Here is a 25,748-nt window from a genome sequence, read left to right on the forward strand (position 1 = left end):
CCCCAAACAGCACATGACGCAAAGAAAAAAAGAGGCGCAATGAGGTAGCTGTGTGAGTAAGATTAGCGACCCTAGTGGCCGACACAAACACCGGGCCCATTTAGGAGTGGCACTGCAGTGTCACGCAGGATGTCCCTTCCAAAAAACCCTCCCCAAACAGCACATGACGCAAAGAAAAAAAGAGGTGCAATGAGGTAGCTGTGTGAGTAAGATTAGCGACCGTAGTGGCCGGCACAAACACCGGGCCCATTTAGGAGTGGCACTGCAGTGTCACGCAGGATGTCCCTTCCAAAAAACCCTCCCCAAACAGCACATGACGCAAAGAAAAAAAGAGGCGCAATGAGGTAGCTGACTGTGTGAGTAAGATAAGCGACCCTAGTGGCCGACACAAACACCGGGCCCATTTAGGAGTGGCACTGCAGTGTCACGCAGGATGTCCCTTCCAAAAAACCCTCCCCAAACAGCACATGACGCAAAGAAAAATAAAAGAAAAAAGAGGTGCAAGATGGAATTGTCCTTGGGCCCTCCCACCCACCCTTATGTTGTATAAACAAAACAGGACATGCACACTTTAACCAACCCATCATTTCAGTGACAGGGTCTGCCACACGACTGTGACTGATATGACGGGTTGGTTTGGACCCCCCCCAAAAAAGAAGCAATTAATCTCTCCTTGCACAAACTGGCTCTACAGAGGCAAGATGTCCACCTCATCATCATCCTCCGATATATCACCGTGTACATCCCCCTCCTCACAGATTATCAATTCGTCCCCACTGGAATCCACCATCTCAGCTCCCTGTGTACTTTGTGGAGGCAATTGCTGCTGGTCAATGTCTCCGCGGAGGAATTGATTATAATTCATTTTAATGAACATCATCTTCTCCACATTTTCTGGATGTAACCTCGTACGCCGATTGCTGACAAGGTGAGCGGCGGCACTAAACACTCTTTCGGAGTACACACTTGTGGGAGGGCAACTTAGGTAGAATAAAGCCAGTTTGTGCAAGGGCCTCCAAATTGCCTCTTTTTCCTGCCAGTATAAGTACGGACTGTGTGACGTGCCTACTTGGATGCGGTCACTCATATAATCCTCCACCATTCTTTCAATGTTGAGAGAATCATATGCAGTGACAGTAGACGACATGTCCGTAATCGTTGTCAGGTCCTTCAGTCCGGACCAGATGTCAGCATCAGCAGTCGCTCCAGACTGCCCTGCATCACCGCCAGCGGGTGGGCTCGGAATTCTGAGCCTTTTCCTCGCACCCCCAGTTGCGGGAGAATGTGAAGGAGGAGATGTTGACAGGTCGCGTTCCGCTTGACTTGACAATTTTGTCACCAGCAGGTCTTTGCACCCCAGCAGACTTGTGTCTGCCGGAAAGAGAGATCCAAGGTAGGTTTTAAATCTAGGATCGAGCACGGTGGCCAAAATGTAGTGCTCTGATTTCAACAGATTGACCACCCGTGAATCCTTGTTAAGCGAATTAAGGGCTGCATCCACAAGTCCCACATGCCTAGCGGAATCGCTCCCTTTTAGCTCCTTCTTCAATGCCTCCAGCTTCTTCTGCAAAAGCCTGATGAGGGGAATGACCTGACTCAGGCTGGCAGTGTCTGAACTGACTTCACGTGTGGCAAGTTCAAAGGGCATCAGAACCTTGCACAACGTTGAAATCATTCTCCACTGCACTTGAGACAGGTGCATTCCACCTCCTATATCGTGCTCAATTGTATAGGCTTGAATGGCCTTTTGCTGCTCCTCCAACCTCTGAAGCATATAGAGGGTTGAATTCCACCTCGTTACCACTTCTTGCTTCAGATGATGGCAGGGCAGGTTCAGTAGTTTTTGGTGGTGCTCCAGTCTTCTGTACGTGGTGCCTGTACGCCGAAAGTGTCCCGCAATTCTTCTGGCCACCGACAGCATCTCTTGCACGCCCCTGTCGTTTTTTAAAAAATTCTGCACCACCAAATTCAAGGTATGTGCAAAACATGGGACGTGCTGGAATTTGCCCATATTTAATGCACACACAATATTGCTGGCGTTGTCCGATGCCACAAATCCACAGGAGAGTCCAATTGGGGTAAGCCATTCTGCGATGATCTTCCTCAGTTGCCGTAAGAGGTTTTCAGCTGTGTGCGTATTCTGGAAAGCGGTGATACAAAGCGTAGCCTGCCTAGGAAAGAGTTGGCGTTTGCGAGATGCTGCTACTGGTGCCGCCGCTGCTGTTCTTGCAGCGGGAGTCCATACATCTACCCAGTGGGCTGTCACAGTCATATAGTCCTGACCCTGCCCTGCTCCACTTGTCCACATGTCCGTGGTTAAGTGGACATTGGGTACAACTGCATTTTTTAGGACACTGGTGAGTCTTTTTCTGACGTCCGTGTACATTCTCGGTATCGCCTGCCTACAGAAGTGGAACCTAGATGGTATTTGGTAACGGGGGCACACTGCCTCAATAAATTGTCTAGTTCCCTGTGAACTAACGGCGGATACCGGACGCACGTCTAACACCAACATAGTTGTCAAGGACTCAGTTATCCGCTTTGCAACAGGATGACTGCTGTGATATTTCATCTTCCTCGCAAAGGACTGTTGGACAGTCAATTGCTTACTGGAAGTAGTACAAGTGGGCTTACGACTTCCCCTCTGGGATGACCATCGACTCCCAGCATCAACAACAGCAGCGCCAGCAGCAGTAGGCGTTACACGCAAGGATGCATCGGAGGAATCCCAGGCAGGAGAGGACTCGTCAGAATTGCCAGTGACATGGCCTGCAGGACTATTGGCATTCCTGGGGAAGGAGGAAATTGACACTGAGGGAGTTGGTGGGGTGGTTTGCGTGAGCTTGGTTACAAGAGGAAGGGATTTACTGGTCAGTGGACTGCTTCCGCTGTCGGCCCAAGTTTTTGAACTTGTCACTGACTTATTATGAATGCGCTGCAGGTGACGTATAAGGGAGGATGTTCCGAGGTGGTTAACGTCCTTACCCCTACTTATTACAGCTTGACAAAGGGAACACACGGCTTGACACCTGTTGTCCGCATTTCTGGTGAAATACTTCCACACCGAAGAGCTGATTTTTTTGGTATTTTCACCAAGCATGTCAACGGCCCTATTCCTCCCACGGACAACAGGTGTCTCCCCGGGTGCCTGACTTAAACAAACCACCTCACCATCAGAATCCTCCTGGTCAATTTCCTCCCCAGCGCCAGCAACACCCATATCCTCCTCATCCTGGTGTACTTCAACACTGACATCTTCAATCTGACTATCAGGAACTGGACTGCGGGTGCTCCTTCCAGCACTTGCAGGGGGCGTGCAAATGGTGGAAGGCGCATGCTCTTCACGTCCAGTGTTGGGAAGGTCAGGCATCGCAACCGACACAATTGGACTCTCCTTGTGGATTTGGGATTTCGAAGAACGCACAGTTCTTTGCGGTGCTACTGCTTTTGCCAGCTTGAGTCTTTTCATTTTTCTAGCGAGAGGCTGAGTGCCTCCATCCTCATGTGAAGCTGAACCACTAGCCATGAACATAGGCCAGGGCCTCAGCCGTTCCTTGCCACTCCGTGTGGTAAATGGCATATTGGCAAGTTTACGCTTCTCCTCCGACAATTTTATTTTAGGTTTTGGAGTCCTTTTTTTACTGATATTTGGTGTTTTGGATTTGACATGCTCTGTACTATGACATTGGGCATCGGCCTTGGCAGACGACGTTGCTGGCATTTCATCGTCTCGGCCATGACTAGTGGCAGCAGCTTCAGCACGAGGTGGAAGTGGATCTTGATCTTTCCCTAATTTTGGAACCTCAACATTTTTGTTCTCCATATTTTAATAGGCACAACTAAAAGGCACCTCAGGTAAACAATGGAGATGGATGGATACTAGTATACAATTATGGATGGACTGCTGAGTGCCGACACAGAGGTAGCTACAGCCGTGGACTACCGTACTGTACTGTGTCTGCTGCTAATATAGACTGGTTGATAAAGAGATGTAGTAGTAGTATGTATGTATAAAGAAGAAAGAAAAAAAAACCACGGGTAGGTGGTATACAATTATGGACGGACTGCCCAGTGCCGACACAGAGGTAGCTACAGCCGTGGACTCCCGTACTGTACTGTGTCTGCTGCTAATATAGACTGGTTGATAAAGAGATGTAGTAGTAGTAGTATGTATGTATAAAGAAGAAAGAAAAAAAAACCACGGGTAGGTGGTATACAATTATGGACGGACTGCCCAGTGCCGACACAGAGGTAGCTACAGCCGTGGTCTACCGTACTGTACTGTGTCTGCTGCTAATATAGACTGGTTGATAAAGAGATGTAGTAGTAGTATGTATGTATAAAGAAGAAAGAAAAAAAAACCACGGGTAGGTGGTATACAATTATGGACGGACTGCCCAGTGCCGACACAGAGGTAGCTACAGCCGTGGACTACCGTACTGTACTGTGTCTGCTGCTAATATAGACTGGTTGATAAAGAGATGTAGTAGTAGTAGTATGTATGTATAAAGAAGAAAGAAAAAAAAACCACGGGTAGGTGGTATACAATTATGGACGGACTGCCCAGTGCCGACACAGAGGTAGCTACAGCCGTGGACTACCGTACTGTACTGTGTCTGCTGCTAATATAGACTGGTTGATAAAGAGATGTAGTAGTAGTATGTATGTATAAAGAAGAAAGAAAAAAAAACCACGGGTAGGTGGTATACAATTATGGACGGACTGCCCAGTGCCGACACAGAGGTAGCTACAGCCGTGGACTACCGTACTGTACTGTGTCTGCTGCTAATATAGACTGGTTGATAAAGAGATGTAGTAGTAGTAGTATGTATGTATAAAGAAGAAAGAAAAAAAAACCACGGGTAGGTGGTATACAATTATGGACGGACTGCCCAGTGCCGACACAGAGGTAGCTACAGCCGTGGACTACCGTACTGTACTGTGTCTGCTGCTAATATAGACTGGTTGATAAAGAGATGTAGTAGTAGTATGTATGTATAAAGAAGAAAGAAAAAAAAACCACGGGTAGGTGGTATACAATTATGGACGGACTGCCCAGTGCCGACACAGAGGTAGCTACAGCCGTGGACTACCGTACTGTACTGTGTCTGCTGCTAATATAGACTGGTTGATAAAGAGATGTAGTAGTAGTAGTAGTATGTATGTATAAAGAAGAAAGAAAAAAAACCACGGGTAGGTGGTATACAATTATGGACGGACTGCCGAGTGCCGACACAGAGGTAGCTACAGCCGTGGACTACCGTACTGTACTGTGTCTGCTGCTAATATAGACTGGTTGATAAAGAGATGTAGTAGTAGTATGTATGTATAAAGAAGAAAGAAAAAAAAACCACGGGTAGGTGGTATACAATTATGGACGGACTGCCGAGTGCCGACACAGAGGTAGCTACAGCCGTGAACTACCGTACTGTGTCTGCTGCGACTGGATGATAAATAATGATATAAAAAATATATATATATCACTACTGCAGCCGGACAGGTATATATTATATAATGACGGACCTGCTGGACACTGTCTGTCAGCAGAATGAGTTTTTTATAGAATAAAAAAAAAACACCACACAAGTGAAGTCACACGACGAGTGTTTAACTTTTTCAGGCAATCACAATATAGTATACTATACTACTAACTATACTGGTGGTCAGTGTGGTCAGGTCACTGGTCAGTCACACTGGCAGTGGCACTCCTGCAGCAAAAGTGTGCACTGTTTAATTTTAATAATAATATGTACTCCTGGCTCCTGCTATAACCTATAACTGGCACTGCAGTGCTCCCCAGTCTCCCCCACAATTATAAGATGTGTGAGCTGAGCACAGTCAGATACGAGTGTTTAACTTTTTCAGGCAATCACAATATAGTATACTATACTACTAACTATACTGGTGGTCAGTGTGGTCAGGTCACTGGTCAGTCACACTGGCAGTGGCACTCCTGCAGCAAAAGTGTGCACTGTTTAATTTTAATAATAATATGTACTCCTGGCTCCTGCTATAACCTATAACTGGCACTGCAGTGCTCCCCAGTCTCCCCCACAATTATAAGATGTGTGAGCTGAGCACAGTCAGATATATACATAGATGATGCAGCACACTGGGCTGAGCAGTGCACACAGATATGGTATGTGACTGAGTCACTGTGTATCGTTTTTTTCAGGCAGAGAACGGATATATTAAATAAAACTGCACTGTCTGATGGTCACTGTGGTCAGTCACTAGTAAACTCTGCACTCTCTACAGTTCTACAGTACTCCTAATCTCCAGTAAATCAGGTCAATCTCTCTCTCTCTCTCTTCTAATCTAAATGGAGAGGACGCCAGCCACGTCCTCTCCCTATCAATCTCAATGCACGTGTGAAAATGGCGGCGACGCGCGGCTCCTTATATAGAATCCGAGTCTCGCGAGAATCCGACAGCGTCATGATGACGTTCGGGCGCGCTCGGGTTAACCGAGCAAGGCGGGAAGATCCGAGTCGCTCGGACCCGTGAAAAAAAACATGAAGTTCGTGCGGGTTCGGATTCAGAGAAACCGAACCCGCTCATCTCTAGTAACTATGTTTATTTACTCTGTACTTGTCCTATATTGTCTTCAACTGTAAATCGCTGTGTTCCTGTTTTGATTATTTGTTTATGTACTCTGAAATTGGGCACTGCGGAACCCTTGTGGCGCCATATAAATTACAGATAATAATAATAATAATAATAATACTGACGTGCTTGGATTATATAAAATTAGGTGCGAGTTTACCAAGAATCTTGCACCTGTCACCTGTGGTGGTTTTCCCGCAGGTATGAGAATTTTGATATTCAGTTGGGTGCAAGTTTTTGTTTTTTGTGAGCACTAATTTTTTTTGGTGCGCCTCCAAAGCAATTCTACTTAAACCTAAAGCCCATATTTTAAGAAAAAATTATCAGCACTTGCTCTGGAACCCTTTTGACACCACCCTAATGACTAAGCAATTGGAAGTTTCCAATTATCTTAATTTGTCCTTAATTACTCACTTTCTGCAGGGCTGTCCTCCTCCTCCAGATTTCTTTTCCAGCATCGCAGATGGCTTCAATGGACTGGGCACAGGACAGGTACTACCACTAACCCTACACCTGCACTCGACATTACCGCTAACCCTGAACCTGATCTTCGCACACACTACACTATCCTTAACCTTGCACCTGCTCACTACATCACCGCTAACCCTGCACTCACTCCCCCGCACACACTACCGCTAACTCTGCACCCACTTCTTGCACACACTACATTACCACTGACTCTGCACTCACTCCCTGCACGCACTATTCTACCGCTAACCTTGCAGCCGCTCCCCGCACACACTACACTACCCCTAACCCTGCACCCACTCCCTGAACACACTACCATTAACCCTGCATCCGCTCCCCGCACACACTACACTACTGCTAACCCTGCACCTGCTCCCTGCACACACTATACTACCACTAACCCACCAGCTCCCCGCACACACTACACTCACGCTAACTCTGCACCCGCTCCCCACACATACTACATTTCCCCTAACTCTGCACCCACTCCCTGCACACACTAAACTACCGCTAACCCTACACCCACACCCTGCACCCTCTCCCAGCATACACTACTTCTAACCCTGCACCCTCTCGATGCACACATTACCCCTAACCCTGCACCTGCTTCCCACACGCACTACCCCCAACCCTGCGTATTAATGGGCAATAGGGACATGGTCACCTATGTAATCTGTGAGGGTGGGTCCTGGGTGACATGGACCCTAGCAGCAGGGCGGCCGTGTCACTAATATACTGAGCACACTCAGTACCTCATTCCTGCTTCCGCCACCCCCCGCCGCTTGCTGTACAGTACACAGAGCCGCAGCAAACAGTCCCCTCATGCGATACGGCCGCCTATGCATTCTACAGGGCTTCTGTAGCCATGTAGGATACAAAGTAATAGAGCCCACGTGACCGCGGCTGCCACCGACAGTCGAAGTTGGAGCGCAGCCACGGCTGCAGCAGTGCGCGCTGGACCACCAGGGCACTTTTGCAGTGGAGTAGGTGGCCCGCGGCACTCAGCGATTGCGCGGCCCTGGGGGCACCTGGCCTCCCTGGCCAGCCCGCCCCTGCTATCTGGGCCACCTACCCCCCTCTATAGTCGGCAGTGCTGCTCTCAGTACTATTAGTCTCTGTAGCTTTCGGGAAAAAGGCACTGGGAAACTGGCACCAATTTTGCAGAGCTGTGGCTGCCAGCACTGGAAAGTTAAGAATAGAAAAAATGGGTGCGACTACAGCCGGTGCAGCCAGTGCAATGCACCGAGGCTCACAGCATTTAATCCTGCACTTGGCATCAGTAGTTCTAATAATGAGACAGACTGACTCATTACAGTATGTCAGGGCTGGCCACAGAAGAAGGAGGTGGAAGTCCGGCTGGAAAAGAGTAGGGAGAGCACGACCACTCCACTTCCCTCCTGTCTTACCTCCCCTGCTCCTCTCTACACTGGATCTGTCCACCAGCATGAAAATAGAAAGTTAAACACAGAGGCCCAGTGACAGAGGGATGTGATCGGCCCTCCCCTCTTTCCTCCCCCTGCTTCTACTGGCCAGGTACTGTACTGCTCCACTTACAGGCTCTACCTCTGCCTGGCCCATCCTCCCTTGCAGGCAATTAGAGAAATCCCCCCCTCCTGCCCTGTACAGCAATACCCCCTCTCTCCTGCTCTGCACACAGCCTGTTCTTCTGAGCACCCCCCACCCCCCTCCCCTTCCCCTGCTGCTCTGCATAGCAAGTCCCCTCCATCTGAAGAAACACCTTGGAAATTTGATTTGGATAATGTGAAATATTTGCTGAAGAACATACAGCGTACTTACCTACTTCCTGGCAGGTCGGCTCAGCAGGGGGGCGGGGCAGGACAATGACGAGCAGTATGGGGGCGGGATGGAGGCGGTTCAGGGTGTGGTTACAGCGGGACATCATTTAAGCCACGCCCCTGCTCTGTAATGCCACTATTACCAGTATTATACTGCAGGGGCGTGGCTATGATGATGCGATTCAACAAGAATCACGTCATCGACTGCCCGGACCGCCCACTTTACTCACAAAGTGAGCGGGCGGGCAGGGGGGAATTTAAAAATCGGGAGACTTGCCTGCTCTTCCGGGGGGCCGGGAGGGTCACTCGGTTTTCGGGAACCTCCCGGCCATTCCGGGAGAGTAGGCAAGTATGACATACAGTTAGGTCCATATATATTTGGACACTGACAAGATTTTTGAAATTTAAGTTATAGTTATATATGGTTTTAAAGTGCAGAGTATTATCACTAATTTAAGGGTATTCACATCACATTCAAATTGGAGGATGTACCCCCGTCTTTTAAAGGGAACCAAAAGTAGTTGGATAGTAAACTCAGTAGCTGTGTTATGGACAGGTGTGGGCTATTCATTTGTTATTTCTTTATCATCTAAACAGGAAAAAAGTCTGGAGTTGATTCCAAGTGTGGCATTTGCATTTGGAAGCTGTTTCACAACATGTGTTCAAAGGAGATCTCAATGCAAGTGAAACATGCTATCCTTAGGCTGCAAAGCAAATATAATCCATCAGAGAGATAGCAGGAACCTTAGAAGTTGTCAAATCAAGTTTGGTACATGCTGAGAAAAAAGGAACACTATGGTGAGCTCGACAATACATGTAAGACGTGTAAGGAAAACAACAGTTGTAGATGATCGCAGGATCCTTTCCATTGTAAAGAAAAACCCCTTTACAACATCCGGCCAAGTAAAGAACACTCTACAGGAGGTTGGCATATCATTATCCAAATTTACCATAAAGAGAAGACTTCAAAAGAGAAAATACAGAGGGTTCTCAACAAGGTACAAACCTTTCATAAGCCTCAAGAATGGAAAGGCCAGAGGAGAATTTGCCAAAAATCATCTAAAAAAGCCAGCCCAGATATGGAACAGCATTCTTTGGACAAAAGCACTATACTATAATAACGAGAAGAAAAAAGTACAGAGAAGGCTAGGGATGGCTCAATTCAAAGCACACAACATAATCTGTATGGCTTCCCATGGCAATGGGTCACTAGTGTTTACTGATGATAAGTAGAGATGAGCGGGTCTGGTTCTCCGAGAACTGGTAAAGAGTAATGTCGAGGAGACGACATACTTCGAGAGAAGAAATTACACAGATAGTGGCGAATTACACAGATAGTGGCGAAATTCATACCAGCTCACACAACAGGCAAATCCGGCTAACATGCCGGAAAAACTCAGCAACAGCTGAAACAGTAAATAACGCAGAACTTACCTAGGAACCAGGTAACACTGAACTATAAAACAAATGCAGGAAACGAAGCACTGGGCGGGCGCCCAGCATCCTCTACGGACTACGAGAAAAGGATTTACCGGTAGGTAACCAAAATCCTATTTTCTCTAACGTCCTAGAGGATGCTGGGGTCCATATTAGTACCATGGGGATGTACCAAATCTCTCAGTACGGGAGGGAGAGCGCGGAGGCTCCTGCAACACTGCCTGCCCAAACTTGAGGTCATCAGAGGCCAAAGTATCGAACTTGTAAAACTTGGCAAACGTGTTCGACCCAGACCAAGTAGCTGCTCGGCAGAGTTGTATTGCCGAGACACCCCGGGCAGCCGCCCAGGAAGAACCCACTTTACGAGTAGAATGGGCCTTTACGGATTTCGGACACGGCAATCCTGTCGTGGAATAAGCATGCTGGGTAGTGAACCTGATCCAGCGTGAAATCGACTGCTTAGAAGCAGGACATCCAAGTTTCTTTGGATCATAGAGGACACTAAAAGAGTGCTCCAAAAAGGCAATCCCTGTCTTTCTCCGGCCACTGTCGGGTTTTGTATGTTTATCAGATCATAGAGGACAAACAGAGATTTACCTTTCTAAAGACGAGACGTCCTCTACACGTAAATCTTCAAAGACCTCACTACATCCAAGGCCTTTGATTTAATTGAGGAGTCAGTAGCCACTGGCACCACAATAGGCTGGTTGATGTGGAAAGCCAACACAACCTTAGGCAAGAACTGTGGACGAGTCCTAAGTTCCGCCCTGTCTTCATGGAAGATCAGATAGGGACTTTTACAAGATAAAGCCCCCGATTCCGACACGCATCGCGCAGAAGCCAAGGCCAACAAGGTGACCGCCTTCCACGTGAGAAACTTGAGATCAGCCTCCTGTAGAGGCTCAAACCAAGCAGATTGTAGGAACTGCAACACCACATCCAGATTCCATGGAGCCATAGGTGCCACAAAGGGAGGCTAAATGTGCAGAACCCCTTTCAAAAAGGTCTGAACCTCAGGAAGAACAGCCAATTGTTTTTGGAAGAAGATGGACAAAGCAGAGATCTGGACCTTGATGGAGCCCAGTCTCAGCCCCATATCCACCCCTGCATGCAGAAAAAGGAGAAAACGACCAAGTTGAAACTCCACCGCCGGAAACTTCTTGGCCTCACACCAAGAAACATATTTCTTGCAAATGCGATGGTAATGCTTAGAAGTTACTCCCTTCCTGGCCTGTATCAGGGTAGGAATGACCTCACTCGGGATACCCTTCCGAGCTAGGATCTGGCGTTCAACCGCCACGCCGTCAAACGAAGCCGCGGTAAGTCTTGATAAGTGAACGGCCCCTGAAGAAGCAGATCCTTCCGAAGAGGTAAAGGCCGTGGATCTTCCAGCAGAAGATCCAGCAGGTCCGCGTACCAAGCCCTCCTTGGCCAGTCCGGAGCAATGAGGATAGCCAGAACCTTCGTTCTTCTCACGAGTTGAAGAACTCTTGGTATGAGGGGAAGTGGAGGGTACACATACACTGACTTGAACACCCAAGGTGTCAGTAGTGCGTCCACCACCACTTGACCTGGAACAGTACCTCCGTAGCTTCTTGTTGAGGTGGGAGGCCATCATGTCTATGGCCCTCATTCCGAGTTTTTTGCTCGCTAGCTGCTTTTAGCAGCATTGCAAATGCTAGGCAGCCGCCCTCTGGGAGTATATCTGAGCTTAGCAAAATAGCGAACGAAAGATTAGCAGAACTGCTACTAAATAATTTGCTGAGTAGCTCCAGACCTACTCCTAGACTGTGATCACCTCAGTCCGTTTAGTTCCTGGTTTGACTTCACAAACACGCCCTGCGTTCGGCCAGCCACTCCCCCGTTTCTCCAGCCACTCCTGCGTTTTTATCTGGCACGCCTGCGTTTTTTAGCACACTCCCTGAAAACGGCCAGTTTCCGCCTAGAAACACCCACTTCCTGTCAATCACACTATGATCACTCGAGCGATGAAAAAACGTTGGACGACCTTTTGTAAATCTACAAAGTTTTGTGTGAAAGTACTTAGCGCATGCGCACTGCGTACCATGCGCATGCGCATTTTTTCAGTTTTTTTTACTTAATCGCTGCACTGCGAAAATCGTCAACAAGCGAAAAACTCGGAATGACCACCTATGTGAGGAACCCCCCACCAACTGGTTACCTCCTCGAACACCTCCGGATGGAGGCCCCACTCCCTTGGATGGAGATCGTGTCTGCTGAGGAAGTCTGCTTCCCAGTTGTCTACGCCCGGAATGAAGATTGCCGACATCGCCACCGTGTGCCTCTCTGCCCAGACGAGGATCTTTGACACCTCCGCCATGGCAGCTCTGCTCTTCGTTTCGCCTTGTCGGTTTATGTAGGCCACTGTGGTCATGTTGTCCGACTGCACCTGAACAGCCCGATCCTGTAGAAGGTGTGCTGCTTGTAGAAGGGCGTTGTAAACGGCCCTGAGTTCCAGGATGTTTATTGGGAGAAGTGACTTTTGAGCTGACCATCGTCCTTGAAAGGTTTCCCCCAGAGCGACTGCTCCCCAACCTCTTAGACTTGCATCTGTGGTCAACAGGATCCAGTCTTGAATTCCGAACCTTCTCCCTTCCAGAAGGTGTGGAAGTTGCAGCCACCAGAGGAGTGAAATCCTGGCTTAAGGAGACAGGCATATCCTCTTGTGCATGTGTAGGTGAGAGCCCAACCACTGGTCCAAGAGGTCCAGTTGAAAAGGTCGAGCATGAAACCTGCCGTACTGCAGAGCCTCGTAGGCGGCAACCATCTTCCCCAGAAGACGTATGCATTGATGAACCGATACCCGGGTAGGCCGTAGAACATCCCGGACCATTGTTTGAATCACCAACGCTTTCTCCGCCGGGAGAAAAACCCTCTGCACTTCCGTGTCAAGGATCATTCCCAGGAAAGGCAGCCACCTTGTCGGCTCCAGATGAGACTTTGGAAGATTCAGGATCCAACCGTACTTCCTGAGCAGCTGCATCGTGAGTGCGATGGACCGCAACAATCTCTCACTTGATGACGCCTTGATCAGGAGATCGTCCAGATATGGAATTATGTTCACCCCCTGTTTGCGAAGGAGAACCATCATCTCCACCATCACCTTGGTGAAGATCCTTGGTGCTGTTGAGAGGCCAAACGGCAGCGCCTGAAACTGATAGTGATCGTCCATCAGCGCAAACCTGAGATAAGCTTGATGCGGCGCCCAAATTGGAATGTGGAGGTAAGCATCATTGATGTCCAGGGACACCAGGAACTCCCCCTCTGACAGCCCTGAAATGACAGCTCTCAGAGATTCCATCTTGAATTTGAACTCCTTGAGATAAGGGTTCAAAGATTTTAAATTTAGAATAGGCCGTACCGAACCATCTGGTTTTGGTACAACAAAAAGGTTTGAATAATTACCCTTGTTCCGTAGTGGAAGAGGGACCTGAACAATGACCTCTGACACCACCAATCTCCTGATGGCTTCCAGAAGAATTGTCCTGTCTGCCAGCAGAGCTGGTAAGCCTGACTTGAAGAAATGGTGAGGCGGGGGCTCTTGAAACTCCAGTCTGTACCCCCTGGACACTATATCCAGAACCCAGGGGTCCAGACCCGACGACACCCAGACATGGCTGAACTGCCTGAATCTCGCCCCCACCTGACCTTCCTCCAGGCCTAGCTGTCCACCACCATGCGGAGGACTTAGGGGTATCAGAAGCGGGCTTCTGGGTTTGGGAACCTGCGGGAGCGGGTTTCTTTCCTTTGGCATGACCACCTCTGAAGAAGGTGTTCGAAGTCTTATTCTTTCTAGGCCTCGCGGCCCGAAAGGACTTTGACATGTTAGATGAAAAGGGCTTCTTCGTAGCCAGTGCAGCTGAGGGGAGAAAAGGAGACTTACCCGCGGTAGCCATGGCAATCCACAGATCCAGCACCTCCCCAAACAGAGCCTGACCTTTGTACGGAAGGCCTTCCACACACTTCCTGGATTCCGCGTCCGCAGACCAGTTGTGCAGCCAGAGACCTCTGCGAGACCAACATGGAGGAGATCCCCGCAGCCATGGAACCCAGGTCCTTCATGGAATCCACCAGGAACCCTGCAGAATCCTGAATATTACATAAAAATAAATCAACGTCACCTTTGTCCAGCATAGACGATTCCTCCTGCAGAGTGATCGACCACCTGGCAATAGCTTTAGCAATCCAAGCACAGGCTATAGTAGGCCGCAATATAGCAGCTGAAGCCGTGTAAATGGATTTCAACGTAGCATCCACCTTGCGATCTGCCGAGTCCTTTAAAGCAGTAGAACCCGGGACCGGTAATACCACCTGCTTGGACAGCCTGGATACAGAGGCGTCGACTATTGGCGGGGACTCCCATCTCTTCCTATCTTCCTCTGGGAAGGGAAAAGCAACCAAGACTCTCTTGGGAATCTGGAATTTCTTTTCCGGAGTTTCCCATGCCTTTTCAAATATAGCATTCAATTCCTTGGATGCCGGGAAGGTGAGGGGAGGCTTCTTATTATCCGTAAACAAGGCCTCCTCCACCTGTTCCGGAGCTGTGTCCGAAATGTGTAAAACATCCCTAACAGCCTCAATCATCAACTGCACCCCCCTAGCAAGTGATGCCGTTCCCCTCAACACATCCCCATCACTGTCTCCAGCGTCAGAGTCGGTGTCCGTGTCATCCTGCATAATTGCAAGCGCACGTTTATGAGAATGTACCGCAGGGGACCCCGAGGAGGCAGAATTAAACCATATGACCATAGAGGACTGAAGGACCTGAGTGGCATGCTCAGTCCTAGTAACCCTATCAGAAATCTGAGAAATAGTCCCCCTCAGAGAGACTAACAATTCTGGCTCTCTAACTGGGATCTGCGCTAAAACAGTGCAATCCTGATTACTTGGAATGGAGTCTTCCTGGGAAGACAAATCCTCTGCAGCATATGAAACAGTGTCCCTAGACAGGTTGACATACACACTCAAACACCCCACAAACACACAGGGTACTGGGCAGACAGAGTTTCCCCCCCAAGAATGGCAGAGAGACACAGAGATTGGAGCCAACCCACACACAGCGCTCTTGAGGCAAAGGGAGACCCTTCCCAGCGCTGACTGTGTCCCTTAATAGGTGACACAGCCTTTAAGCAGCCTCCCCCCCCCCCCTTCTACAGCCTCCTGGTACCGTACAGACTGCTGGAGAAAGCTCTGGAGGGACCTGGATCCAGTGAACCGTGACTGCAGGCAGGAAAAATGGTGTTGAACGCTGCTGGGTCCGCTCTGAGGAGAAGCTCCGCCCCCTTCAATGTCGTTGTCTTCCCGCTCACAAGATGATTATACTGGCCGGAGGAATATGGTGACCTGGGTCTACAGACCCCGACATGCTGAAGAAAACCAGTGCAGGGTCCGGAGCTGGCTCAGGGCGCTCCCTCCCAAGCACCACACCAAGGTACCGCTGAGCCTTCCAGGAGCGCGGGTCCAACTGCGCTCTTCACACTGTCCCCCCACTTGCAAGGGGGGACAGTGCCTGGCTCGCCGCACTTCAGCTTCTGAGGGGGTGGCGGCCTGCTGCCAGGGCGAGCGTTCCCCTGTGGCGGGGCGCGATCAGACCCCTCTGGAGCCACCATCCAGTCAGCAGGAGCAGTGGCTCAAGACCCCACGGGGCGGACACTGCTCCCCCCAAGTCCCACGCTGCAGGGAGGCTGTCGCCAACAGCTTCCCTGTAAAATGAAAAAACCTGAAAGAAAAAATTACTCTTTACCAGAAGAACTCTGTAGAGCTCCCCTAGCTGTGACCGGCTCCTCCGGGCACATTTTCTAAACTGAGTCTGGTAGGAGGGGCATAGAGGGAGGAGCCAGCCCACACTATTAAACTCTTAAAGTGCCAATGGCTCCTGGTGGACCCGTCTATATCCCATGGTACTAATATGGACCCCAGCATCCTCTAGGACGTTAGAGAACTAAAAGCACACTGGTCCTGTATGCTGTAAAAATTCAGGGGTGCAGTTGTTAAAATAAAAGCACCCTGGTCCTGTATGCTGTAAAAATACAGTGGTGCTTGCCCAGTCTTGTATGATGAAAAAATTCAGGGGCGCAGTTGTTAAAATTAAAGCACACAGGCCCTATATGCTGTTAAAATTCAGGGGTGCAGTTGTTAAAATAAATGCACACTGGTCCTTTATGCTGTGAAAATACACGGGTGCTGGCCCAGTCTTGTATGCTGTAAAAATGCAGGGGTGCTTCTGTTAAAATAAAAGCACACTGGCCCTGTATGCTGTAAAAATAGAGATGCTGGCCCAGTCTTGTATGCTGTAAAAATTCAGGGGTGCTTCTATCGTTAAAATAAAAGCACACTGGTTCTGTATGCTGTAAAAATTCAAGGGTGCAGTTGTTAAAATAAAAGCACACTGGTCCTGTATGCTGTGAAAATACAGTGGTGCTGACCCAGTCTTGTATGCTGTAAACATTTAGGGGTATGTTAAAATAAAAGCACACTGGTCCTGTATTCTGTGAAAATACAGGGGTGCTGGCCCAGCCTACTCTGCTGAAATAATTCAGGGGTGCAGTTGTTAAAATAAAAGCACACTGGTCCTGTGTGCTGTGAAAATACAGGGGTGCTCTCCCAGTCTTGTATGCTGTAAAAATTCAGGGGTGCTGCTGTTGTTAAAATAAAAGTACACTGGTCCTGTATGCTGTAAAAGTACAAGAGTGCTGCTGTTAAAATAATATTACATTTGCCCTGTATGCTGTAAAAATTCAGGGGTGCAGTTGTTAATATAAAAGCACACTGGCCCTGTATGCTGTAAAAATACAGGGGTGCTGGCCTAGTCTTGTATAATGTAAAAATTCAGGGTGCAGCTGGTAATATACAAACACACTGGTCCTCTATGCTGTGAAAATACAGGAGTGCTGGCCTAGTCTTGTATGCTGTAAAAATTCAGGGGTGCTTCTGTTAAAATAAAAGCACACTGGTCCTGTATGCTGTAAAAATACAGGGGTGCTGGCCCAGTCTTGTATACTGTAAAAATTCAGGGGTGCAGCTGTTAATATACAGGCACACTTGTCCTCTATGCTGTGAAAATACAGGAGTGCTGGCCCAGTCTTGTATGCTGTAAAAATACAGGGGTGCTGGTCCAGTCTTGTATGCTGCAATAATTCAGGGGTGCTGCTGTTGTTAAAATAAATGAACACTGGTCCTGTATGCTGTAAAAAAAAAGGGGTGCTGCTGTTAAAATAATATTACACTGGTTCTGTATGCTGTAAAAATTCAGGGGTGCAGTTGTTAAAATAAAAGCGCACTGGTCGTGTATGCTGTAAGAATACAGGGGTGCTGTGAAAATAAAGGGGCACTGTTCTGTGTGCTTTAAAAATAAAGGGGTGCAGTCCTGTGAAATGGAGAACAACAATTTTGAGGAAAAAATAATGGAAGATCAGGAACCACTTCCAGTTCCTAGTACTAGTGCTGAAGCCACCAGTCGTGACATAGACGATACAATTCCATCAACGTCGTCTGCTAAGGCCGATGCCCAATGTCATAGAGGGCAAGTCAAATCCAAGAAGCAAAAATTTGTAATAAAAATAAAAGAAATCTGAAAAGAAACGTAAAATTGGCAATATGCCATTCACGACATGAAGTGGCAAGGAAAGGCTAAGGCCTTGGCCTATGGCCCTCATTCCGAGTTGTTCGCTCGCAAGGCGAATGTAGCAGAGTTACACACGCTAAGCCGCCGCCTACTGGGAGTGAATCTTAGCTTCTTAAAATTGCGGCCGACGTACGCGCAATATTGCGATTACAAACGAGATAGCAGTTTCTGAGTAGCTTCAGACTTACTCTGCCTGTGCGATCAGTTCAGTGCTTTTCGTTCCTGGCTGACGTCATAAACACACCCAGCGTTCGCCCAGGCACTCCCACCGTTTCTCCGGCCACTCCTGCGTTTTTTCCGGAAACGGTAGCGTTTCCAGCCACACGCCCCTAAAACGCCGTGCATCCGCCCAGTAACACCCATTTCCTGTCAATCACAATGCGAACGTCGGAGCGATGAAAATGCCGTGAGTAAACTTACTTTCTTCATAGTAAAGTTACTTGGCGCAGTCGCAGTGCGAACATTGCGCATGCGCACTAAGAGAATTCTCACTGCGATGCGATGAAAAACTCCGAGCGAACAACTCGGAATGAGGGCCTATGTTCATAACTGGTGGCTCAGCTTCTCATGTTAAAGAACAGGAAAAGCTTGTTAAAGAACAGGAAAAGAGAGGGGGTTTGGTTAGGGATACCGCACGAATTAGCAGAATGATGTTGGTAGATGTTGAGGGTCTCTGAAAATCCCAACTATGTAGACAGACTGGGGTATATTTACTAAGGTCCCGATTTTGACCGAGATGCCGTTTTTCTTCAAAGTGTCAACTCTGTAATTTACTAAGCAAAAATCTCGGCAGTGATGAGGGCATTCGTAATATTTTGGAAGTCCTAGGAAAAAATCACGAATCAATACACCATCGGTCAAATACGCCTGCAATTTGCTAGAAATCGGTCATTTACTAAAAAGTGCAAAACACAAACACTGCCGACAATAGCCAAACACTGCCGTGCTAAAATACAAATCGTGAAAAAGTGCTAAAAAAAAACAGACCTGCTTTTTTATCCCGTGTTTGTATAGGCATGCACGGATCCATGAGATCCGTGCATGTTTATCAGTGGGAATAGGTGGGAAATGTTATAATTTAAAAAAAAAAAAATTGCGTGGGGTCCCCCCTCCTTAACCAAACCAGCCTCGGGCTCTTTGAGCCGGCCCTGGTTGCAAAAATATGGGAAAAAAATTGACAGGGGTTCCCCCATATTTAAGCAACCAGCACGGGGCTCTGCGCCTGGTCCTGGTTCCAAAAATACGGGGGACAAAAAGCGTAGGGGTCCCCCGTATTTTTGAAACCAGCACCGGGCTCCACTAGCTGGACAGATAATGCCACAGCCGGGGGTCACTTTTATACAGTGTCTTGCGGCCGTGGCATCAAGTATCCAACTAGTCACCCCTGGCCGGGGTACCCTGGGGGAGTGGGGACCCCTTCAATCAAGGGGTCCCCCCCCAGCCACCCAAGGGCCAGGGGTGAAGCCCGAGGCTGTCCCCCCCATCCAATGGGCTGCGGATGGGGGGCTGATAGCCTTTGTTGAAAGTAATGAATATTGTTTTTAGTAGCAGTACTACAAGTCCCAGCAAGCCTCCCCCGCAAGCTGGTACTTGGAGAACCACAAGTACCAGCATGCGGCGGAAAACCAGGCCCGCTGGTACCTGTAGTACTACTACTAAAAAAAATACCCCAATAAAGACAATACACACACCTTGAAAGTATAACTTTAATACATACATACATACTTTGTAGTCAGCGGTTGACCGAAAGTGACCTCACCGCTGACCACAAAGTTCCCACCATTGGTTACAATGGAGCGCATAGGCGCTACATTGTAACACTGCCGTGTGCCGCCTGTCAGACAGTACAGGAGCACACAGCCGATCAGGAGGGTGTCCCTGATTGGCTGATGGAACCTTCTTGGACTTAAGTCAGAGGGGGTTCCAGGCATTCGGGGAAAGGGGACCCATGTGAAAACATGGGTCCCCTTTCAGTGCGAGGTCGAGTATCCGTTTTTTTATTTTTACAAGTACGTGGATTACAAAAGGATTTACCGAGGAGCCTAAAAAACTGGATTATGTGAGTATAATTTTTTCAACAGGTACACCATGGATTCTACTGGAGAAGAGGACCGACCTGCGTGGGAACATAAGGTAAGTATGTGTATATGGAGGTGTGGATGGATATATTAAAGTTATACTTTCAAGGTGTGTGTGTGTTGTCTTTATTGGGGTATTTTTTAGTAGTAGTACTACAGGTACCAGCGGGCCCATTTTTCTGCCGCATGCTGGTACTTGTGGTTCTCCAAGTACCAGCTTGCGGGGGAGGCTTGCTGGGACTTGTAGTACTGCTACTAAAAACAATATTCATTACTTTCCACAAAGTGCTATCAGCCCCCATCCGCAGCCCATTGGATGGGGGGGACAGCCTCGGGCTTCACCCCTGGCCCTTGGGTGGCTGGGGGGGGACCCCTTGATTGAAGGGGTCCCCACTCCCCCAGGGTACCCCGGCCAGGGGTGACTAGTAGAGATGAGCGGGTTCGGTTTCTCTGAATCCGAACCCGCACGAACTTCATGTTTTTTTTCACGGGTCCGAGCGACTCGGATCTTCCCGCCTTGCTCGGTTAACCCGAGCGCGCCCGAACGTCATCATGACGCTGTCGGATTCTCGCGAGGCTCGGATTCTATCGCGAGACTCGGATTCTATATAAGGAGCCGCGAGTCGCCGCCATTTTCACACGTGCATTGAGATTGATAGGGAGAGGACGTGGCTGGCGTCCTCTCCATTTAGATTAGAAAAGAGAGAGATTGACCTGATTTACTGGAGATTAGGAGTACTGTAGAACTGTAGAGAGTGCAGAGTTTACTAGTGACTGACCACAGTGACCACCAGACAGTAGAGATGAGCGCCTGAAATTTTTCGGGTTTTGGTTTTGGGTTCGGTTCCGCGGCCGTGTTTTGGGTTCGACCGCGTTTTGGCAAAACCTCACCGAATTTTTTTTGTCGGATTCGGGTGTGTTTTGGATTCGGGTGTTTTTTTCAAAAAACCCTAAAAAACAGCTTAAATCATAGAATTTGGGGGTCATTTTGATCCCATATTATTATTAACCTCAAAAACCATAATTTCCACTCATTTTCAGTCTATTCTGAATACCTCACACCTCACAATATTATTTTTAGTCCTAAAATTTGCACCGAGGTCGCTGGATGACTAAGCTAAGCGACCCTAGTGGCCGACACAAACACCTGGCCCATCTAGGAGTGGCACTGCAGTGTCACGCAGGATGTCCCTTCCAAAAAACCCTCCCCAAACAGCACATGACGCAAAGAAAAAAAGAGGCGCAATGAGGTAGCTGTGTGAGTAAGATTAGCGACCCTAGTGGCCGACACAAACACCGGGCCCATTTAGGAGTGGCACTGCAGTGTCACGCAGGATGTCCCTTCCAAAAAACCCTCCCCAAACAGCACATGACGCAAAGAAAAAAAGAGGCGCAATGAGGTAGCTGTGTGAGTAAGATTAGCGACCGTAGTGGCCGACACAAACACCGGGCCCATTTAGGAGTGGCACTGCAGTGTCACGCAGGATGTCCCTTCCAAAAAACCCTCCCCAAACAGCACATGACGCAAAGAAAAAAAGAGGCGCAATGAGGTAGCTGACTGTGTGAGTAAGATAAGCGACCCTAGTGGCCGACACAAACACCGGGCCCATTTAGGAGTGGCACTGCAGTGTCACGCAGGATGTCCCTTCCAAAAAACCCTCCCCAAACAGCACATGACGCAAAGAAAAATAAAAGAAGAAAGAGGTGCAAGATGGAATTGTCCTTGGGCCCTCCCACCCACCCTTATGTTGTATAAACAAAACAGGACATGCACACTTTAACCAACCCATCATTTCAGTGACAGGGTCTGCCACACGACTGTGACTGATATGACGGGTTGGTTTGGACCCCCCCCAAAAAAGAAGCAATTAATCTCTCCTTGCACAAACTGGCTCTACAGAGGCAAGATGTCCACCTCATCATCATCCTCCGATATATCACCGTGTACATCCCCCTCCTCACAGATTATCAATTCGTCCCCACTGGAATCCACCATCTCAGCTCCCTGTGTACTTTGTGGAGGCAATTGCTGCTGGTCAATGTCTCCGCGGAGGAATTGATTATAATTCATTTTAATGAACATCATCTTCTCCACATTTTCTGGATGTAACCTCGTACGCCGATTGCTGACAAGGTGAGCGGCGGCACTAAACACTCTTTCGGAGTACACACTTGTGGGAGGGCAACTTAGGTAGAATAAAGCCAGTTTGTGCAAGGGCCTCCAAATTGCCTCTTTTTCCTGCCAGTATAAGTACGGACTGTGTGACGTGCCTACTTGGATGCGGTCACTCATATAATCCTCCACCATTCTTTCAATGTTGAGAGAATCATATGCAGTGACAGTAGACGACATGTCCGTAATCGTTGTCAGGTCCTTCAGTCCGGACCAGATGTCAGCATCAGCAGTCGCTCCAGACTGCCCTGCATCACCGCCAGCGGGTGGGCTCGGAATTCTGAGCCTTTTCCTCGCACCCCCAGTTGCGGGAGAATGTGAAGGAGGAGATGTTGACAGGTCGCGTTCCGCTTGACTTGACAATTTTGTCACCAGCAGGTCTTTGCACCCCAGCAGACTTGTGTCTGCCGGAAAGAGAGATCCAAGGTAGGTTTTAAATCTAGGATCGAGCACGGTGGCCAAAATGTAGTGCTCTGATTTCAACAGATTGACCACCCGTGAATCCTTGTTAAGCGAATTAAGGGCTGCATCCACAAGTCCCACATGCCTAGCGGAATCGCTCCCTTTTAGCTCCTTCTTCAATGCCTCCAGCTTCTTCTGCAAAAGCCTGATGAGGGGAATGACCTGACTCAGGCTGGCAGTGTCTGAACTGACTTCACGTGTGGCAAGTTCAAAGGGCATCAGAACCTTGCACAACGTTGAAATCATTCTCCACTGCACTTGAGACAGGTGCATTCCACCTCCTATATCGTGCTCAGTTGTATAGGCTTGAATGGCCTTTTGCTGCTCCTCCAACCTCTGAAGCATATAGAGGGTTGAATTCCACCTCGTTACCACTTCTTGCTTCAGATGATGGCAGGGCAGGTTCAGTAGTTTTTGGTGGTGCTCCAGTCTTCTGTACGTGGTGCCTGTACGCCGAAAGTGTCCCGCAATTCTTCTGGCCACCGACAGCATCTCTTGCACGCCCCTGTCGTTTTTTAAAAAATTCTGCACCACCAAATTCAAGGTATGTGCAAAACATGGGACGTGCTGGAATTTGCCCATATTTAATGCACACACAATATTGCTGGCGTTGTCCGATGCCACAAATCCACAGGAGAGTCCAATTGGGGTAAGCCATTCTGCGATGATCTTCCTCAGTTGCCGTAAGAGGTTTTCAGCTGTGTGCGTATTCTGGAAAGCGGTGATACAAAGCGTAGCCTGCCTAGGAAAGAGTTGGCGTTTGCGAGATGCTGCTACTGGTGCCGCCGCTGCTGTTCTTGCGGCGGGAGTCCATACATCTACCCAGTGGGCTGTCACAGTCATATAGTCCTGACCCTGCCCTGCTCCACTTGTCCACATGTCCGTGGTTAAGTGGACATTGGGTACAACTGCATTTTTTAGGACACTGGTGAGTCTTTTTCTGACGTCCGTGTACATTCTCGGTATCGCCTGCCTACAGAAGTGGAACCTAGATGGTATTTGGTAACGGGGGCACACTGCCTCAATAAATTGTCTAGTTCCCTGTGAACTAACGGCGGATACCGGACGCACGTCTAACACCAACATAGTTGTCAAGGACTCAGTTATCCGCTTTGCAACAGGATGACTGCTGTGATATTTCATCTTCCTCGCAAAGGACTGTTGGACAGTCAATTGCTTACTGGAAGTAGTACAAGTGGGCTTACGACTTCCCCTCTGGGATGACCATCGACTCCCAGCAGCAACAACAGCAGCGCCAGCAGCAGTAGGCGTTACACGCAAGGATGCATCGGAGGAATCCCAGGCAGGAGAGGACTCGTCAGAATTGCCAGTGACATGGCCTGCAGGACTATTGGCATTCCTGGGGAAGGAGGAAATTGACACTGAGGGAGTTGGTGGGGTGGTTTGCGTGAGCTTGGTTACAAGAGGAAGGGATTTACTGGTCAGTGGACTGCTTCTGCTGTCGGCCCAAGTTTTTGAACTTGTCACTGACTTATTATGAATGCGCTGCAGGTGACGTATAAGGGAGGATGTTCCGAGGTGGTTAACGTCCTTACCCCTACTTATTACAGCTTGACAAAGGGAACACACGGCTTGACACCTGTTGTCCGCATTTCTGGTGAAATACTTCCCCACCGAAGAGCTGATTTTTTTGGTATTTTCACCAGGCATGTCAACGGCCCTATTCCTCCCACGGACAACAGGTGTCTCCCCGGGTGCCTGACTTAAACAAACCACCTCACCATCAGAATCCTCCTGGTCAATTTCCTCCCCAGCGCCAGCAACACCCATATCCTCCTCATCCTGGTGTACTTCAACACTGACATCTTCAATCTGACTATCAGGAACTGGACTGCGGGTGCTCCTTCCAGCACTTGCAGGGGGCGTGCAAATGGTGGAAGGCGCATGCTCTTCACGTCCAGTGTTGGGAAGGTCAGGCATCGCAACCGACACAATTGGACTCTCCTTGTGGATTTGGGATTTCGAAGAACGCACAGTTCTTTGCGGTGCTACTGCTTTTGCCAGCTTGAGTCTTTTCATTTTTCAAGCGAGAGGCTGAGTGCCTCCATCCTCATGTGAAGCTGAACCACTAGCCATGAACATAGGCCAGGGCCTCAGCCGTTCCTTGCCACTCCGTGTGGTAAATGGCATATTGGCAAGTTTACGCTTCTCCTCCGACAATTTTATTTTAGGTTTTGGAGTCCTTTTTTTACTGATATTTGGTGTTTTGGATTTGACATGCTCTGTACTATGACATTGGGCATCGGCCTTGGCAGACGACGTTGCTGGCATTTCATCGTCTCGGCCATGACTAGTGGCAGCAGCTTCAGCACGAGGTGGAAGTGGATCTTGATCTTTCCCTAATTTTGGAACCTCAACATTTTTGTTCTCCATATTTTAATAGGCACAACTAAAAGGAACCTCAGGTAAACAATGGAGATGGATGGATACTAGTATACAATTATGGATGGACTGCTGAGTGCCGACACAGAGGTAGCTACAGCCGTGGACTACCGTACTGTACTGTGTCTGCTGCTAATATAGACTGGTTGATAAAGAGATGTAGTAGTAGTATGTATGTATAAAGAAGAAAGAAAAAAAAACCACGGGTAGGTGGTATACAATTATGGACGGACTGCCCAGTGCCGACACAGAGGTAGCTACAGCCGTGGACTACCGTACTGTACTGTGTCTGCTGCTAATATAGACTGGTTGATAAAGAGATGTAGTAGTAGTAGTATGTATGTATAAAGAAGAAAGAAAAAAAAACCACGGGTAGGTGGTATACAATTATGGACGGACTGCCCAGTGCCGACACAGAGGTAGCTACAGCCGTGGACTACCGTACTGTACTGTGTCTGCTGCTAATATAGACTGGTTGATAAAGAGATGTAGTAGTAGTATGTATGTATAAAGAAGAAAGAAAAAAAAACCACGGGTAGGTGGTATACAATTATGGACGGACTGCCCAGTGCCGACACAGAGGTAGCTACAGCCGTGGACTACCGTACTGTACTGTGTCTGCTGCTAATATAGACTGGTTGATAAAGAGATGTAGTAGTAGTAGTATGTATGTATAAAGAA

The sequence above is a fragment of the Pseudophryne corroboree genome, chromosome 10 (assembly GCF_028390025.1).
Source record: "Pseudophryne corroboree isolate aPseCor3 chromosome 10, aPseCor3.hap2, whole genome shotgun sequence".
In the NCBI taxonomy this organism is placed as follows: domain Eukaryota; kingdom Metazoa; phylum Chordata; class Amphibia; order Anura; family Myobatrachidae; genus Pseudophryne; species Pseudophryne corroboree.